Source organism: Ambystoma mexicanum, chromosome 7p, assembly GCF_040938575.1.
Source record: "Ambystoma mexicanum isolate Mex_15411 chromosome 7p, UKY_AmexF1_1, whole genome shotgun sequence".
In the NCBI taxonomy this organism is placed as follows: Eukaryota; Metazoa; Chordata; class Amphibia; order Caudata; family Ambystomatidae; genus Ambystoma; species Ambystoma mexicanum.
Window position 1 is genome coordinate 299,264,702 of NC_090939.1, and position 13,468 is coordinate 299,278,169.

Below are 13,468 nucleotides of genomic sequence, written 5' to 3' on the forward strand. Positions count from 1 at the left end.
AGTTGTGATTTTGGCTGTTGCTACAGCATTGGTGGCTGATGTTAGTATGTTTGTCAAATCCTGGATCAATAAATTAATAAATATATATTTTTACTACACACCGGTCTGGTTCCTAGTCCACTGTGACCCAGGGGAGCACCGGAGACCCAAAGTGAAAGCCAAGGCAGGCAGAAATACAACAAGGTTGTGTTTACATGCCGCATAGTATTTCTGCCTACAGCTAATTTCCCATTTGGGGCTCTCGGGCTCCCCAAGGAGGGCCCGAGAGCCCCAAATGGGAAATGCCGTTGTTTTCCGCAATGCCGCATTGTTTCTGCCTGAAACTGCTTTCCCATTTGGGGCTCTCGGGCTCCCATGGGAGCCCGAGAGCCCCAAATGGGAAAGCAGATTCAGGCAGAAACAACGCGGTTGTGTTGGAAAACGCTGTGGTTTTTCTTTCCGAGTTTCTCAGGCTCCTCCGAGCCGGAGGAGCCTGAGAAACTTGGAATGAAAAACTGCAGTGTTTTCCAACACAATAATGTTGTATTTATGTTTGCGGTCGCTTCAAAAGCGACCGCAAACATAAATACAACGTTTTTAAAACTGCGGTTTTATTTCTAAGTTTTCCGGGCTCCTCCAGCCCGGAAAACTTAGAAAAAAAAAACGCAGCTAGTGCTTATTTTTTTTTTTTTAAATAAATAGCACTTACCGAGTTTCAGCTGCAGCTTTCCTGCTCTGGTCTCCGGTCCCCGTCCTCCGCGTACAGAACTAATGAAGGGAAAGCCACCCAGCGGTAGCTTTTGTTTACTACGGCTGGCTGGCTTTTCCTTCATTAGTGCCGCAAAAGCAAAAGCCAGCACAGGAGGGCATCCATTTCACAAAATGGATGCGCCCATGTGCTTGCTTTTGCGAATTTTGAGCTTGAATAGCTCAAAATTTTACATAGGAAGTTTTAAAAAAGAGAATGCTAGTATTTTTTTTATGTTGCCTATCTATTTTTTAAATAAAATTTTTTACTAGACCATGCCTTTAAGTAAATACTGTAATGCTTTATTTTCATGTAAGAACATAATCCAGAATATACACACATGTGAGGAGTTGCTTACTTTCTCTACCTACTACCTTGTGTGAATGCGCTAATCTGTCCACTTTTCATGCATGCTCTCTTTTCTTGTCTCAGTTCTTGCTTGATTGCAGCAATCTCCCAGTTCCTCTCCGAGACCTCCGTTCACACACAGGGCACATTTGCCCTGCTGTTAGTATGGAACGGTACGGGCAGTAAGCAAATATTGCCATGGTTCCGAAATGCATTGAAAGAATTGGATTTTTGCCCTAGTGGTAATACCATGCCAAAACTGGTCTTGCAGCAGTGCACGGTTTTTGTTTCATGGGGCCAGGTTGTCACATATGCTCCAGAAAAAGGATTGTCTGGGAGTCTGTGCTGTTTTGAACTTGGGACTATGGCGAGCAGCACTTCTGAGCTCTTTTGCACCTCCTGATGCTGTGAGCAGTCTTCACCTTTGTTTACTCAATGCACTTTGGTACCTAAAGTCACTGTTAGCTAGTGAAGTTATTTGAGCACTCTTTATGTGATAATACTTTCATTTCCTGGTGGTAAGGTTTGTGGAAGCAGGTAGGACTGCCCCTCTAGGTAGTGATAGAACAATTAACTGCTGTGGGTCTGCGAGACCACCAGATCAGATGTCCACATCCTCCTGTGTGACTCAGCACCACCAGACGAGAGCCACACAGGGACATCATTCGTGCCACCCTGAGGTCTCCCTTGCTACCTCTGAGCCCTTGCAACCCTTAAAAAAAAGTTTAACTTTTTGTTTTAGTTTTTTTGTTTTGTTATGCTCTGGTGCTGTCGACAACGCCATGTGGCTCTGTTTCTGGAGTGGCTGGCTTTCTTGTTTAGGCCTCTTAAAAAAACAGTGGATTGCACAAGTGTAACACTGAGCAGCAAGCTTAAATAAGAAAGAATCAGAATAACAAATAACTTGTCTTTCGGGAATTCTATACAATACTTGCTATACTCATTAAATGTTTATTTCAGGCACACTTCAAGGGGTGAGTCACTGATGTCACTGATTAAGTCTGTCCTTAAACACCTCAAATTTACAATGCAGACAAAAACGTCCAAAAAGCATTTAGAGTAGAACAAACTTCCATTTCTGACTTTGTATTTTGCTTTTCGCAAGTTGCAGTTATAGCATGTTTTTTTCTGCCATTCGGCCTCATTACAACTCTGGCGGTAGCTGTGCCCTTATTAAGGGCACGGCTGCCGCCGGAGTTGCATTTATTCCGGCACCCGCGAATGGGCAAGATCCGGGTCATGCCGAGCTTGGCGGACCCGGTAACTGCCCATTTGCGGGTGCCAGAATCAAGGGCCTCCCCATCCCCATTCTGCCCCATAGGGCTAAATGGGGATGGGGAGGTCGGATGCACCGGCACATACAGAGTTTTGCCGGTGCATCCGACGTGCTCTGCAACGGCACCCGCAAGCAGTGCACGTAGTATGGCGGTCCGGGAACTACGGTACCGGCATGCTTACCGGTACCGTAGTTCCCGGACCGCCATGCTTGTAATGAGGCCCATTGTCTCTGTTACGATCATCTCAAGACATTCCATCCCGGTGTCCTCGCTCACTTGACAAAATCCGTGTCCCTAAAAGCTTTTGTACAGTGTAGAAATGCTTGTCCATAGCACATAAAATGGCCCTCGATTTCATTGGGCCACAATTAATACTTTGTTGTAATGTGTCTATCTTTCCTATCTCCCTGGCATGCTGTTCAGGATGTTTGTTTGAATGTATGAGGTAAGGAGTGCCCAGAGTACGGGATGCCGTGGGAGTGCGCTGCTTTCCATGCGCTACTACAAATTCTTTAATACACAGGTATGAACCCTCCCAGTGGTATGTATTTTGCCAACCTCTGAAGCCTGGAAATTAGATACACACAGGCTTGACATTTGCCAACTTTGCACCAGACCTGCATATGAACTGGCCTGCTGTTAAATCTCAGTTACCAGTTTAATGGTATCCACTACAGAGTGTAATTTGCTTTCTGACTTTGAGAACATTCAGACATGTAATTGCTCATTTTACTTTGCCTGTAAGATAGCTCAGTGGGTTGAGCGCTCGCTGCTGCAATGTGTGCTTGATTTGCAGGTTTGAATGCCGCAAGGCCAACTCATCCTTTCATCCTTCTGAGGTCGATAAATGAGTACCACCACAGGTTAGGTGATATTGCATGTATATTTGTTCTATATAAAGCGCTTAAGCGTAAGTGCTTTATAATAACACATCATTAAACACATCATTATCATTTGACATTGGACGTCTCCTTACATTCACAGTCATTTTGTAATGTGGGACTATACACGCACTAATATTAATGATACATATGGTGATCCATTTTTGTATGAAATGTATATCACATTTCAGTGATACGTAACCATATTTTTCGTAGTGTACTTGAGAACAATGCTATGTGATACCACTTCTGAAAGGTCATGTTCCATGTGTTGTCATCAGAGGTCAAGGGTCGTGTTATGTCACTTCTGCTACCCCATTCTTTTTGGTGAAATGGCGTCCCTGGAGCCCCACTTACCTGTTGCATGACTCAGAAACACCTGACCAACCCCCACTACCTGCTGCTTGACTCAGAACCACCAGACCACAGACCGACTACATTCCGCAAGATTCTAAACCTATAGACGAAGCATTCAGTACCTGCCGTATGACTCAAAACCACAAGTGCCACCAAAGGCACTTATGATGGGCCATGCGCAATGTGATTAAAGAAATCATTCTCTGTGTTTCCTTTGGCCGCCAGGTCCACACTCCAATGCAGATCAATTTACGATGGGAATATTTGGAACCGCTCTGTGATAAGGACATGGTCTGCATTTGTGTTCTGTTGCATAGACACTCTTCCACACATTCATGCCACCAACACGTGGTTGTCTCGAGCTGATCGATGGTATTGGTTAACGCCTTGTACGACAAGCTCAAAAATGTAGTAAAAAATGTAGTTGAGCCTGCGGTGGATGCTGGACATAGGAAGAGACACAGCCTGCAGATCGGCCATGCCAGTGTACCCGAAGTGCATATGCTATTGAAATCAAATCACATAACTCGGTTTATCACAAGACCTTGTTGTCATAAGGGGCAGTGGGCCAATGCCAAACTCTCTATCGATGTAATGATTCAACACTAACCTGACTCGTGCAGCAATCAACGAGGCAAATGGAGAGTCCCCTGAGGCCCCTAACACCTCCCTCCTCCCTGAGAGGGAAACAAAGGGTTGTGCGAGGGATCCCAGGGAAACCCTCCTGGGGGAAAAAACCCTGCTGGAACGGATGTGGAGGCGAATCCGCTGGCAGTTTACAGGATTCACTGGATCTGGTCACAGAATCTCGGCGAAGTCCGGATTCTAGATAAGTAAACAAGAAATGAGTGAAGGAACTAGGTACGAGGGGAATCAATGTAATAGTTGGTGATGTACCTAACGTGTCTGGAAGGGGAGGCTACCGGAGTTTCCTGTAGACTCGAGCAGCGGAACGGGAAGGCTGGGCAGGAAGGCAAGGCTGTAGGAAAGAGCAGGAAGGAAAGATAAGCATAGGAATAAGGTATAGAATAATAAATTCCCTAGATGCGAACTCACGTAGCGTCTGTAGAGAGTAGCGACGCACTGAGCTTCGGCTCTGCTGGGCCATATCCGGAATCCATGAGAGAACGAGATGACGTCAGAGGACGTCTGCCATGCGAACGTGGAAACACTGCACCGTAACCCAAAGGATGAGGAGCCATCTTGGAAGAGGGGGAAACGGAGAGTGCTCGCAATCTCCAGCGTTGCCACAGGGAACGCCGGTGCCAGTAAGTCGTGACAGTATGCCTTCCTCCGAGGGTAACACCCCCTGGCTTGCCCGGATGACACCTGTGAAAATGGCGAACAAGTACGGGGACGTGGACTGCTGAAGCTGGTTCCCATGTGCGGTCGGCCACAGAGTAACCCTTCCAATGGATCAAATACTGCAGTCGACCGTGATGATAACGGGAATCACAAATGCCCGAGACTTCGAACTCCGGACCCTCCGTAGTAGCTACCGGAGGCGGGTAGGCCTTAGTAGATCGACCAAAACGATCCGATACATGAAGCTTGAGTTGTGAAACGTGAAAAACTGGGTAGATTCTGGACCAAGAAGGTGGAAGCCGTAACTCAAAAGCCAAGGAACCTTTTGTTCTCAATACCGTAAAAGGTCCAAAATATTTCGGAGACAATTTAGAAGGAACCAGATGTCTGGGCAGAAACTTTGCTGAGAGCCAGACCAAATCCCCCGGAACAATCACTGGAGATGGTGAACGATGCAAGTCAGCATAACGTTTAGCATGCTCTTGAGCTTCCAGTAATGCGGTTCTGGCCAAAAGATGTCCCTGTTGAATTTCGCCCATTAGGGCGTCCACATCTGGAAAGGCCGTAGATCTGAGAAGAGAGGATGAATAGCAGGAAGGATCGTACCCATAGGTACAATGAAAGGGACTAGTTTTGATAGAAGCATGAGGAGCGTTATTGTAGGCAAACTCTGCCAAAGGTAACAAATCCTTCCAGTTGTCCTGTGCCGCTGATACAAAACAGCGCAAATACGTTTCCAGAGTCTGATTTAAACGTTCAGTCTGCCCATTTGTTTGAGGATGGTAACCCGAACTCAAGGCTCTCTTTATGCCTAAGGCAGAGCACACTTGTTGCCAATATCGGGAAATATATTGGGAACCCCGATCCGACACTATGCTGTCAGGGAGACCATGCCGGGAAAAGATGGAGTCCATTAAGACATAAGTTTGGGCTGCTACAGAGTGAAGGAAGTCCTGAACTATAGATATAAATGTAGCATGAGGAAACAGTCTTTCGGTCTGAAAACCAGATTTGCAATCGGGATCTCTTCGAGATAGAGCGTCTGCTTGAAGATTGATTTTACCTGGAATGATAGTGAAAGTGATATTGTAGGGAGAGAAAAAATGGGCCCATCTTGCTTGTCGGCTGTTGCGAGTCTCAGCGTATTGTAAACTCTTGAGATTCTGATGGTCGGTGCGGACCTCGATGGGATGTTGGGAGCCCAAAAGGAGATGTCTCCATTCTTGAAAGGCCCGTTTTATAGCCAGCAACTCTTTCTCTAACACCGTGTAATTGATCTCAGAGGGAGAAAAAGTCTTGGACAGAAAAGCCACAGGGTATTCTGTTCCTTGGGCAAAAGCTTGTTTAAGTACCGCACCCAAAGCAAAATGGGAGGCATCAGTTTCAGCAACAAACGGTAAGCTCTGATCTGGGGTTCGCAAGAGTGGAGCGGAAGTAAAAAGAGTCTTCAAAGTATCAAAGGCTGACTGGGCGTCTTCTGTCCAGTTAAAAGGCTTTCCCTTCTTGAGTAAACTTGTAAGGGGCAGAACGATAGAGGAAAATCCCGCTATAAATTTCCTATAGAAATTCGTAAACCCCAGAAATCTCTGTAGTTCCTTGATAGAACTAGGAGAGGACCATTCCAGAATAGCGGTCACCTTGCGGGGATCCATGGAAATTCCAGTAGGGGACAGAACGAACCCCAGGTACGTGACCGTAGTCTGATGGAATCTGCACTTTTCTGGCTTGCAATAGAGGTGGTTACTTCGTAATCGGTGTAATACCTGACACACGTGTTGGTGATGTTCTGTAGGATTGCTGGAAAACACCAATATGTCGTCAAGATACACCACTACCGTATGAAGAAGGAGGTCTGAGAATATATGGTCAATGAATCTTTGAAAAACTGCAGGTGCATTCGCGAGTCCGAAGGGCATCACCCGGTATTCGAAATGACCAAAGGGGGTACGAAACGCGGTCTTCCACTCATCCCCTTCTTTGATTCTGATGAGGTGATAAGCCCCTCTGAGGTCCAACTTTGTGTAAATCTTTGCCCCTTTTACTGCTTCTAGGATGTCTGGTATTAAGGGCATTGGGTATAGATCGGGAATTGTGATCTTGTTAAGACCCCTATAATCAATGCAGGGACGTAACTCGTCCGTGTCCTTCTTTGCTATGAAGAATAACGATGCGCCTGCAGGGGAAGTCGATTCCGCAATCAAACCATTTCTAAGGTGGGTATCCAAATACTGTCGTAGGACTGATTTTTCCTTCTCGGAAAGGATGTACATCTTTCCAAAAGGGAGTGGCTGAGAGGAGTCTAGACGAATGCAACAATCGTCTCTACGATGAGGCGGAAGTTCAGAAAATTTGGAAGAGGAGAAAATGTCCTGAAACTCTTCGTACTCAGGAGGAACAAGACTAATCGAGTCTACTATCCTTTGAGGGGCAACAGGATTCGAAGAAGGAGGACAAAATCTGACCGATCCTTCAGCAAGACAGTGTTGGGTACAGTATTCTGATCCTAAAAAAATGGAACCAGTTGTCCAATTTATGTAAGGGTTATGTAGTCTTAACCATGGTAAGCCCAAAATGACAGGGTAGTGAGCTGCTTTTATAATATAAAATACGGCGTCCTCCCTGTGTGATCCAATGAACATCTTCAAAGTGTGAGTCTGTTCTCGTATGGGTCCCGATATCAGTGGGGTTCCGTCCACGCCTTCTACAGGTATAGCGATTGCTTTAGGAGATCGGGGAATATTCAGTTTTCTCGCCCAAAAATCGTCCATGAACAAACCAGCTGCCACACAGTCTACCAAGGCTGGGACAGTAACAATGTTTTCATCTGACAGAGAAAAAGTGACACGCAGGACTACCATGTCCAGCGAGGGAGACAACCTTGTAGGAGATTGGGAACCTGTATCTGTTACCCCGACCGTATGTCCCCTTACGGTTGAGGTCTGGCGTTTCCCGAACGAAATGGTTTTCTGAGAGGAGCGACTGTGCACTCGTGCACGGCATGGCCAGAAGAGCCGCAATACATGCATAGTCCCTGGTTTCTTCTGCGGGCGCGTTCCTCTTGAGTCAGAGGACCCCGTGTAGTGCCCAACTGCATAGGTTCTTCCGGAGTAGCTGTTTTAGGGAAGGATGCTAATTCTGGCGCAGAGCGATGACTTCTCCCTTTTCTCCTCTCTGTTTGCCTTTCTTGCAGCCGATAGTCCAGCTGCATGGTTAACGAAATTAGTTCAGCTAATGTGTTTGGTCTCGGAACTCGAGCTAGTTCATCTTTCAACTCCTCATTAACCCCTCTCCTAAACAACGTAATAAGCGCATCATCGGCCCATGATGTGCCTAGGGCCATTTGTTTAAAATGGGTAATGAATTCTAAAATTCCTAAAGACCCTTGCTTGAAATCTAGAAGTTTCTCTTGAGAGGAGACATTGTATTCCCTCCGAGAAAACATAGCTTTTAGGCTCGCCGTAAAAGCGGGCACAGAATCCAATATGGCATTGTTGGAAGTGACAATAGGCGTGGCCCAAGCTAGCGCGGGACCTGTGAGATGAGTAATCATATATCCCACTCTATCTCTGTCCGAGGGAAAAAAGGATGTCTTAAAAGCAAATTGCACCGTACATGCATCCAAAAATTCCCTTAAAGAATGCGGGTTTCCGTCGTATTTCCCGCCTGGTAGAGGGCCAGGAGGAATCTCTGAACTAGTGGGGGCCTTAATTAACATTTGCTGTTTGAGGATTGCATTTTCATGCTTTAAGGCTTGTACCTCATGGGACAATCCTTGTACTGCGGTCGTTAATTGCTGCACTTGGTCTAAGGCTGCCTGTAAAGTAGCCATGATGTGTATCTAAGCCTCTTCCTTTTACGGCGTCGCTAGCTGTAATGATTCAACACTAACCTGACTCGTGCAGCAATCAACGAGGCAAATGGAGAGTCCCCTGAGGCCCCTAACACCTCCCTCCTCCCTGAGAGGGAAACGAAGGGTTGTGCGAGGGATCCCAGGGAAACCCTCCTGGGGGAAAAAACCCTGCTGGAACGGATGTGGAGGCGAATCCGCTGGCAGTTTACAGGATTCACTGGATCTGGTCACAGAATCTCGGCGAAGTCCGGATTCTAGATAAGTAAACAAGAAATGAGTGAAGGAACTAGGTACGAGGGGAATCAATGTAATAGTTGGTGATGTACCTAACGTGTCTGGAAGGGGAGGCTACCGGAGTTTCCTGTAGACTCGAGCAGCAGAACGGGAAGGCTGGGCAGGAAGGCAAGGCTGTAGGAAAGAGCAGGAAGGAAAGATAAGCATAGGAATAAGGTATAGAATAATAAATTCCCTAGATGCGAACTCACGTAGCGTCTGTAGAGAGTAGCGACGCACTGAGCTTCGGCTCTGCTGGGCCATATCCGGAATCCATGAGAGAACGAGATGACGTCAGAGGACGTCTGCCATGCGAACGTGGAAACACTGCACCGTAACCCAAAGGATGAGGAGCCATCTTGGAAGAGGGGGAAACGGAGAGTGCTCGCAATCTCCAGCGTTGCCACAGGGAACGCCGGTGCCAGTAAGTCGTGACAATCGAAGAATATACCAATGCATCCACAGTTCGAACAGATTCTCGTTCTCTGCACTTCCCGTTTAACCCTTTCATTGATTAGCATTTGTGGGATTATTACCTCATTGGTAAAGTTGCAGTCACGCAGATGCAGAACTCTGATTCTCGTGCCGAGCGCACTGCAAATGCCAAAATGACAAATGTTTTAATGAAAATAATACAAGGTTATTTAAACATGCCTGCTTCTGAATCAGACGAGGCACGGTGTTATCGGAACCAGTCATAGGTTTTTAGAAACAGTAATAGCTCATGGATTGAAATCTCTCAAGTCATCACTGGCACTGGACATCACTCTTGCACAGCGCTCTGCTGTAGATTCGCGTGATTTTTTGGGGGGATTGTCAAAGTATGCACTTCTCTCCCCTTCCGCCCCCCCCCTCGATCACGCTGCCGGCCAAGAAGGGGGATTCATCTTGAAGCAAAATGATTAATGGGGGTTCGGTCTCTTACACCAGTTGAGGACTGTTCATTCATAATGCCCCAGGCCGCCCCAGTCACTCAAGCATGCACCTTCACACAATAAAGGATCCCAGGTCTTGCTGGTCTAGGGTCCCGGCGGCAACTGTCCCGCACGGGTGTTAGACAGGATTATATGCAGTACCCTTTGGGAACACTACACACAATTAAGTCTACAAGTGGCAGCACAAATTCACCTTTGGTACAAGCCCGTACTACACAGTAAAGTGGTAGCAATGGCTGAGCAGCCAGACCTATCTCAAGAGCAAGTGAGCCGTATCAGATAGTTACACAAAGGACAGCAGTTACTATGATTCAAGCAAACACTGACTCAAGGTTTCCAAGTAAAAGAATACACATTTATTTACTTTTTAGTTATACAACATTTCACTAAAGTAAAGCAGTTCAAAAATCACACTCTTAATACACCACACCACTCCCAATAGTTGACAGACAAGTTAACCTCACAAAATGAAGTGGGAGCAAAATGACACTCTGTTATTTAAAAAGGGAGGGAAAGACAACGTTAGGCAGACATGGAGGTGTACCAACAGGTAAGTAAGCAGGGCAATCTAGAAAGAGGAACTCCAGTGATAGGATCAAATCAAATAGGCTTAGGGCCGAAGTCAATAGGACAAAAGTCTTTTGCTCAAGATCACATGGTTCAGGGGGTTCGCGGTTAAGTCTTTACCAAGAGTTCAAGACGAGGTTGGTCGGCAGAAAAGTTAGTTCAAAGAGTAGAGAAGGACAAGCCCTCGGATTGGAGAAAGGTTTCACACACTTTCCCCGCAGCTGAAAGAAACAAACAACCGGAGGTTGAACAGTACCTTAAATGGAGAAGAAGCTGTAGCTGTGGTGGACATTCCTGGTAGTTCCAGCAGGCTCACGGTTCCTGAAGGGACTGTCGGACTGACACGAAGTAGGAAGACTGGAGGGTCCTGCACCACCCAGGGAAAACATCAGCAGCAGAGCAAAGCAACAAATAAAAGGTGCGCTCCTTAAAACCCAAGCAGGGTCCGACCTTCCTGGCTATCCGGCCCACTGTAGCTCTGTACAGCAAATTCGACCAGAGGAGGGAGTCCTGGCTCGGAGTTTGGGTGAACTGGTTGGTCCCACCAGCTCAAGGGAAGAAGATTCTTGGAAGATCCTCTCTGTCGTTGGAGTCTGAAGATTCGGACCTGCAGCAGGGCTTAACCGGGTGGTTCAGTCGTTGTAGGGGTCCTATTCTGTCAGGTCCTTGTCGGTTCTTACGTTCCAGCGGCGACTCTGCTCTTCCAGATCCAGAGACCTGCTTTTTATGCAGTTTTCCCCCATTCACACAGCCTGGCTGTCAATCACACAGCAGGTTGGCTGTCCGGGCCGGATAGTCACCTAGCCAATCAAACAGGAGTGCGACTTGGGTTACCAAGGGAACCCATGGCATGGGTCCTAAGACCCCTCCCTCACATCCTGCCTACCCCGACTTTCAGGTGCCTAAAGGAGGGCTTCTGTGCAGAAGCCCACGAAAGGACGGTGAACAAAGGAACCAAACCTGGTTTGGCAAGTAGAGACGTACACGAGAAAGACTTTTCCAAAAAGAAATGGCGACTAAACCCAGCCGGAACAATATTAAAATCAATATGGTCAAGCAAGTTGAAGTTCGAGGCTACTAAGATAGCCTAAAACAATACCATGGTTATTCAAGATAACTGCAGTAGAAAAAAATATAGTAGTTATCACTGCCACCAACCAAGTCTTATTGGAAAGGGAGCAAAACAGTGCTCCAAGAGGCACAGACAAAAAGGGATAAGAATTAACCCTTTCCAACAATCCATGGAAGATGGGGTGTACTGGGTCTGTGGTTAAAAGAGACTATATAAAGTCAATGGTAACTTTACATGTTGTAAAAGCAAAAAGAAATATCGAGGCTGAGTACCACAAAAGGAAATACACCAAACATGGGCTTATAAAGATTCTCAGATCATTATTCAAATAACTGTACAGTTTACAAAGAAACAAAGTATCAGATAGCTATCTGGCCCTCAGTACATCACAACGAATACCAGCCCTTTCGTTGTGAGAAATGAGAGGTACTGGACGTCTAAATATTCACATCTTTTATACAGTTTTCAATCGCAATGTCCAGCTACTCTGCAGGTTAATTATTCTCGGTCTAGGGTTCGTGCCGAGTTCACCTCTAGTTAGTCCAACTATATGTATTTGGATTATTTCTAGTTAGTACAACAACAAGTCACAATGGCAACAGTGTATCTTCGAATTTTGACATTAAGTCTTAGTACATATTTTATACAATATAGTTCAACAAGTGTTCACATTCAGTATTTAAACAACATTGTAGGGCAAGGTCTCATTACACGGTCCTAACATTTAGACTATGGGCAGTTCAGGCATTAACTTATGTAAAGGTCAGAACAGCTAAGGTTACGAGCAGAAGAACACTGTCCACCATTTTAGAACACAGAGTGACTTTGAAACAGAAATCAAAATGGCGGATGTTCCCAAAATGGCGGCTAGGTTAATCTAAGGTCGGAACCTTGCAACGCGGATTTCTTCGCAGAGCGACTGGGTTTAGGCCAATATATACAATAAAGGAGGCATAATATGATATTCCGTTTAACAAACCCTCCTTTTGGCCTAAGCCAAGCGCTAAACTACTTCTATTCGCTTTACGAGTAACTCCATGTCTCAATGTCCATACATCCTGAATCACTATCGGAGATATCAATTGCCATGACGTCAGATACTAAGATTTCTTTCAGCACTAATTCATTGGAGATCTTCTCTGGGGCGTATACTTTGTGCCCTAATGCACCCATCGCTTGTGCACAACATCCTCCTAACATCGAACATATACCAGGAAGACATTGTATACAGCAGCAAAGAAACAACAGAATACCTAAAATAATCAGCAAGGCTTCCCTCGGGAACATGCACTTCTGAACTGAGAACATGCAGATTTTGGTTCACCCTAAAGATTGTTGGGGAGGAATCTGGAACGAAAACACAGCAAGCCGACCCCACTAATTTACATACCCCACCACGTTCAGCCAGGATGACATCTAATGCCATCCGGGTTCTGAAGTGCTACTAACCTTATTGCTTTTTGTTCTAACGTCATATTATAGAGATGTCAGTGGTCCGCTTGATGGTCCTCTCCAGTACTCTCGCTAGTCTCCTGATATCTTCTGAGTTCAGTATTTTCCCCCAAAATGGCACAAAGGATTTAGCCACATCACCCAGAACCTGCGCTGAAGTATCGCCATTCTCGTCCCGTCGTGGACGAGCCTTTGAAATTTCTACAGTGCTGGCAATGAATACCCCGGGTAACAGAATCCCTAAATAACAGGTTCCCTGCCAGTCCCTGGGTAACCATGGAAATGCTACATTACCGCAAACAAAGTAAACAGGTTCGCCTACATACAAAGGTCTGTCCTCACTAGTCAAATTCGCAACATTGGTGCAACCTTTAACATCACCCATTGACTGTGTACCATTCCTCTGTATGCAGAAAGAAACTGA